We start from the raw sequence: 7156 nt of genomic DNA on the forward strand, positions 1-7156 counted from the left end.
AATAGTCTTTGTGATAATTTATGATATTTTCCAAGCCTAGACACCTAGAGTCTTGTCCACACCCAAGATTAGCCTAGAAATGTCATGCATAAGAAATGGTTTCAAGATTTTCTGAGAAGGATCCAGACACATTTAATGGTGTTTGAAAGGTTAGTTAACACTAGAGAGTGGTCTGACTCTGAACAGACATTTGTTGCAATGTGTCTTGACTGGGAAAGCCCAGGAAGACTTTTCAACTTGACTGTCAGCGAGATTGAAAAGTGAAAACTACAGTTTTATAGTCTTACAAACTAGAGCCTGAGCGTTCCCAAACAAAGATTTATAAACTCTTGCATAGCATATAAACATAGCATATACCAGCCAGTAACAATTTGCTCTACTCAGTACAATAGTAGGTTTGGCTGCAATAATGAATATTATGAAGACTATGCTCCAATTATTGGGTATCGCATTTCTCAGCCTCCCAAGCAAAGTCTGCTCCAGGATGCTAGAAAGGAGGCTCTGACCGACTGTTGAACCTCAGATCCAGGAAGAGCAATGTGGATTCCGTCCTAGTTGTGGAATAGTGGACCAGCTCTTTACCTTTGTGGGAGTATCAGGTACTGGGCCTGTTACAAGCCATTCTGACCTTGTATAACCAAAGTAAGAGCTGCATCCTCATTCGCGGCACAAAGTCAAACACCTTTTCAGTGAGTGTTGGGTTGTGCCAAGCAGGGCCTAGGTATAGACAGTGCAGACAGTGCACCTGCACTGCGGCCTGTCATTACTAACTTACGCTACTGCTGCCAAGGTTGTCCCTTGTTTCTGATTCTGTTTGTAATATTCAGGATACGATCTCAAAGCACAGCCGAGATGAGGAGTGTGTCTAAGTTTTGGAGCTTCAAAATTGCTTCTTTATGAGCAAATGGTCTTTAATAAACATTAAAAAGCCCCAAAAATACAGAAAATCTCATGTAAAATTAAAGCTATAAACTGTATTTTAATTACGGAAAATTACTGTATGAGATAGTTATTTTTCGTTATTTTCCAGTATTTTTCTGGCGCCCCAGCTGCTGGAATATTACCGTTTTTTAAAGGTTTTTTTTTTTTTTTTCAGTGTACTTTGCTTAGCCTGCCGCTATTGCGACCCACCGGTACCTGTCTGCACTGGTGCTAGGTAGGTTTGATTTTGTTTAGAGATAAAGCACTAAACCATATGCAGCTTGTTTTCACCATGTTTTCATACACGCTGGTATTGTGTTTTTTAGCCCAAGCGATGTGAGGTGCGTGAGCTGCTCCTCGGCAGCTGCCACATGAGCACCAATAAAACGAAACAAATATGTCAACATGCCGAGGAGCAGCTCACGCACCTCACATCGCTTGGGCTAAAAAACACAATACCAAGCTGCAGTAGCATATGGTTTAGTGCTTTATCTCTAAACAAAATCAAACCTACCTAGCACCAGTGCAGACAGGTACCGGTGGGTCGCGATAGCGGCAGGCTATAGCCTATAGGATAGCGGATGTCCCAGCTCCTCACCCTATCTCTAAGGCTGAGCTCAGACCCTGCAGAGGAAACTAATTTCAGCCGCTTGTATCTATTTCTTCCAGTAACTACCCAGAGCTCATGACCATAAGTGACAGTTTGAACAAAGATCGACTTGAAAATCGAGAGCTTTGCCTTCTGGCTCAGCTCCCTCTTCACCACAAGTCTGGTACAACCTCCACATTACCTCTGCACCGATCCGTCTATCAACCTCCCGCTCCATCTTACCCTCACTCGTGAACAAGACCCAGAGACACTTGAACTCCTTCGGGCAACAACTCTCTCCCAACCCAGAGTGTGTTATCTCAGCTTTTGTCATGGACTGCACCAAAAATTGTCCATCAGGACTTTCACTGCAGACCTAGTTGGATAGAGAATCCCTAGATTAGATTAAAGTTATCAATATATTTGATGATTGTATTCTATACCTGTACATGCTCCCGTTACAGCACATTATTCGCAAGTGTGACTGTGTCTTATCACTGCTGTGCTAATGATGTCCAGCAGTACCTATTTAAGAAACCTGGTGAACTTGTAGAAATGGCCATTTTACAGTATTGTCCTAATGACAGCTGTTTTGTCTCATCTCATATTGATTACTGTAAAGCTCTGTTTTCTTGTTTAAGTGTAGAAGCTTGTCTACAATTCGTTAAAAAGTCAGCTGTATTATCACTAACAAACACTCCAGCTTATGAATCACGGACCCGCCTGGGAGGTCAGGTCAGCCAACTCTGTTCCCCAGAAATGACATACAACTACATTGAAAGAGCAAACATTTTGAAGGAAACGTAATCACTGGCTGGATCTTTGAATGAATGAATGAAGCACACATTTAGTAATGACATCAGATTCACAACAAGCTGGTTGGGGTGGATAGGAGACATACAAAGGACACAACTGTGACAACAGGTACCAGGTTCACATCCAGAGTCCAGTCTGTGGTTTAGATTAGCTCTTTTAACAGCTCTTTGGTTAAAGTTTGTGAGAGATGGTGGTTTAGGTTAAATGTAGTGACTAATGTTACTTTTTCTGTATTAAACCAGACCAGGATATTTCCCTAACCTTAACCAAGTACAGCAAGAGCCTAAATAGAACCATAAATCAGTTCAGGAATGCTGTAGATCAGATATTTGGGGGGAGAGAGAGAGAGAAAGGACAACAACCTTTATCTCACATGACAAACGCTGCACATGGTAAAATCTTGGAGAAAGGAAAGCACCAAAAACACTGATGCTGATAATATCTTTGTGGTCACAACAACCTCCATCTTTCAATCAGCAACATGACTTGAATGCCTAATTAGAGTAATTCAGATATGAATAATCTGATGTGACCAGTTTTGACAAATTCACACTTCACAGGAGCTATCTTAAAATTCAGTTCACACAGATTGAAATGAACTAGTTCACATTAATTTCCACATTTAAGTTTTTTTTTTAATGAGCTGCTCTGAGGTATTGTTTTTCAGTAGAACCTCCTCCTACCCATTGATCCCCAGCACCCAATTATTGCCACATTACTATAAACTACTATAGAATCACAGAGATGAAAGCCAAGAAAAACAAACGTCAGTATGTGACTTGGGCGGAAGAGCTATGCGGCTGTTGGCTCATGGCCTTACCCTTTCTTAAAGTTATAGATCAGGGTTGTATGAAATGGGGTTGGACAAGGTATTTATCCAAAGTCAGTGTATTAACAATAGTAGATTTGACTTGGTGCGATCCCACTTCGGAAATAACAGGTAGGAGTACTGGTACAGAAGCAGAGCGATGTGCTGCTGTGGACGGGGACAGCAGAAAAATAGGATTTTAGCCTCCTAAAATTGCTCAACGAAAATAATATCAGTTTAAATGTACGCTATATTTACAATATTTGAGCTTTAACAGGCTGTTTGAGGACTCTTCTGGCAGGATTATAAAACTCTTAGCCCTGAACTCTTTTTAGGCTCAGGAACTGAATTTTCTTATATATTAAACATGAGCCACTATACCCACACTCAATAACTGAGGTTATATATGAAAAAGAGACAAAAATAGATTTAACTTGTAAATATAGGCTATGCCCTGTCTGTGGGCACATAGTAAAAAGTAGTAACATGTAACACATTGCAGGTCTCAGGTCAATGTTCCTGCAGCCATGTCTCAGTGAAACACATAATGCTGCATGCAATCCCAATATTCATATTGCTTCTTGATATTGGGTCTTGGTTCATCTCACCAAGCTTGTTCAGTTTATTCTTCAGGGACTTCAATGAGAGAGGGAAGAAAGGTTTGTATTTCCTCTTTGCCCTCTGTTTGGCTCCTGCCCTGCATCCGCTGCACCTCCTCTTGAGCTTGTCTTGGTTTGGGGCTTTGCTCTGTCTAATAGTCTCATTTGTGGATCAGCTATTCGTGGAGTTAAACGGTACTCTGGCTCTCGTTGTCAGGGTTTCCCCAAGAAGAGGAAAAAGCAGGGAAAGCAGGACCAGTTTATTAATCCACTTACATTTTTCTCTTGTTTACAGTATAAAGCATCTCAGAGCAAAATAATTCAGCTCACGAGTCATGATTAATTAAAATTAATTCTTGTAATTAAGAAAAGGTACAGTGTGGTGAAACTCCAGAGAAGATGATACAAGGTCGGCCCCACTGTCCACACAACATGGAAAAACTGAAATCATGGATCATGTGATATTTCCTAATAATTACATCATAAATCAATAACTATATCAATAATAAGTGCAATGTTAGTTCATTTGTCTGAGCTGTGAAATATACGTTTTTCTGGCGAGATTGAAAGAGAAACACTGAATAAGAAAACATAGAAATGACAAATTAAGCTCTAAACCTCTAATTTTTAGATTGAACCCTGACATTATGTTTAACATGTATGTCATACACACATACTATATCACTAACTTATAAAAATAAAAAACCCTGATACTGTCATTGTTAATATAAGGTGAAACATCTAATGAAAACATTTCTTTGTGCATACTTTGATAATTAATTCATTAATATTGTACATTGTAGTATATATTATGTTCGATACAAAGAAGGACAGGAAGGCTTAATCATGATCAGGTGAATCATAATAATCATAATAATCATAATCGTAATAACTTAGCTTTTGCTAAGTTTATACAGCACAATTATGTGATTTTAAGAGAAAATTAAGGTTTAAAATCAGTATAAGACTGATTTTTAACCTTAATTCTGTCCTTTTTTTAAAGCAGTGACACTGAATGTTGATCAAAGTTTAAGAATCGGTTGACAAAACAAAGAAAAAGTTCAAATGTTACTTCTGTTCACTACAAAGCAAAAGCTGAATGTATTATATCAACTTCTGTTGTTCTTGGTGGGTACTTGCGGAGGTTTCTGCATGGGTTGCTCTCTGTGGAAAATGAAAGAATTAAAAAAAAAAAGAAGAAAAAGTCATATCTTACACTTGAATGAAAATATCACTTTCATTACATTGCATGTAAAAGTTACATGTGTGAAGATCCAAGGTAAAGGTTAGGGGAGAAGAGACTGATCACTGAGGACTGTGATCTTCACTATAAGTCAAAATGCTTTTAACTACAGTTTTTCACATTTTTGACTTTAATAGTGAACAGAAAGGCGATGTTGGAGAGAATCAATGAAAATGTCACAGGGGTAATGAATGTTTTTTCCACACTTGCATGTAAGAATCAATATGGTGAATCTTCATATGCTATGCAGAGAAAAGTAAAAATATTTAAATATGAAATATAGTGGAGTAAAAGCAATAGATGTATTTAAAATATTTTTATACAAAATGTAATGGAGTAAGAAATAGATTCTGATTAATGCTGTATTAACACCCTGTGTTTTCTTTCTGTCTCGTGTGTTCTTTTCCTACCACAAATTTATTTTTGTATCAACAGTGAACTTTAGATAAACCTGATGTGACCTATGTGGAGCTGTGTCTAGTTGATTCATTGGGTAAGAAACAGAAAAAACTAATCCCAGCTGTTCATGTCTGTACAGACAGACATTTCAGTAAGTGTAACATCTGGCAGCCTGAATAACTCAGATAAAACCTCACCTCAGCCAGGATTCCTGCTGCCTGTTGTTGTTGCTGTTGTGGTCGTTCTCGCTCTCCTGGTTGATCTATTTGTTGTTGTTGTTGTTGTTGTTGTTGTTGTTGTTGATCAAGAGTTGGTTCGGTTGAATCTTCAATCAGTTTTCTTGCAACATCAAAACAGTCATCCCATTGTTCACCTTCTAGTTTTTTCTTGATTTCAGTTGCCAGTTTGTCCTTTGCACGTTCCCTCAAAATCTTTTTCAGTACATTTTCCTCCTCTTCCAAAATCAGTTTGTAATATACATCACTTCTGCCCATGGGACAGTAACTACAGCAATCAAACATTTTCCTACATCTAATACATGACATTATGGCCGCAATGAAAATGATAACAAGGAGTGAACCGGAGCCAATAAGCTGAAAAAGAAAAAAATAATGTTATCGCAGAATCTTTAATTTCCAGCAGGTTAATTCACAAAAGAAGAAAAACACTCACCCTGGAGTCATTTTTCAGTTCAGCGATGTCCTTTTGATCCTTTTCTGTGATGTTGTTCTTGTCTTTGCAGGCTAACTGTGGATCATACTTCTTATTCGCACAGCAAACATACCAGTCTCCATCGATTAACACAAAGGCAGCCCACAGCGTACCAACTAAAACTGCCTCTAAAATGTGACGGATTAGAGAACCACAAAAACTGCAGCAGTGACACTTGCAGCATGCCGAACCAGGACAGTGGGTAACTGTGCATCTACAGAGTCTCTGAAATGACCTGTTTGTATAGAGTATTAAGACAAATATTATACAAACTGGCAGAACCATATATAACCAACAGTCACCGTGGTTTAGTCTGCAAGTGCATTCAAAGTCCCTGTCAAGCAAAATGCTATAACTAAACATCACAATGACTGCAGCGTAGGTGCTGAGTTTCTCAAGAAAAAAATTTAGCAGTAATGGTAATTCCTTCATCTCTGATGTGCAGTTGGCATTGGCTGACACCCTGCAGCTTAGACCCTCTGAATTTATACCCCTCAAAACCCACTGTTTCCTGTTTTTTTGATTGTTTGTTTTTTTTCACTGAAGTCTAAAGCTTGAGCTACAGTTGCACTGTGTGCAAAATTACTCTCATGTGCAGTTGGCATTTGCTGACACCCTGCAGTTTAGACCCTGTGAATTTATACCACTCGAAACCCATTGTTTCCTGTTTGTTTTTTCTTTTTCTTTTTTCTTTTATAGAAGTCTAAAGCGTGACCTACACTTGCACTGTGTGTGAAATCACTCTGATGTGCATTTGGCATCTGCTGACACCCCACAGCTTATACCTGAACTTATACCACTTGAAACCCACTGTTTCCTGTTTTTTTGTTTGTTTTTTACAGATATATACACTGTATGAAAAATTACTTAGATACACTTGAAAATGTTGAGACCTTATTTATTGGGTTCAGTGTTTTTGTTTCTTAAGCACTGATCTTAAAGGACTTTGCTTTCATCCACTCAAGACTTGAATAAATCATAGTTAATAGAAAATTTAGCCTTACAAACTCAAAAATAGGTACCAGGACCAGTGTGTACCTAAAAGGGTACAAAAGCTTGTCGCTGGGTTG

General features: G+C 38.5%; 1 long non-coding RNA gene across 1 annotated transcript; it reads right to left on the reverse strand.

The window, feature by feature from the left end:
* Positions 1–3978: 3978 nt before the first annotated feature.
* LOC147817684 (uncharacterized) lies at positions 3979–6532 on the reverse strand. The gene is made up of 3 exons (XR_015436148.1): positions 6048–6532; positions 5573–5968; positions 3979–4897 (listed from the first exon to the last, which is right to left on the reverse strand). It is a non-coding gene; the product is annotated as an uncharacterized LOC147817684 (long non-coding RNA).
* Between the last annotated feature and the right edge of the window lie 624 nt (positions 6533–7156).

The sequence above is a fragment of the Seriola lalandi genome, unplaced genomic scaffold, assembly GCF_002814215.2.
Source record: "Seriola lalandi dorsalis isolate HSWRI2012SDOR001 ecotype SW California unplaced genomic scaffold, Sedor1 jcf7180002054917, whole genome shotgun sequence".
Taxonomy (NCBI): Eukaryota; Metazoa; Chordata; class Actinopteri; order Carangiformes; family Carangidae; genus Seriola; species Seriola lalandi.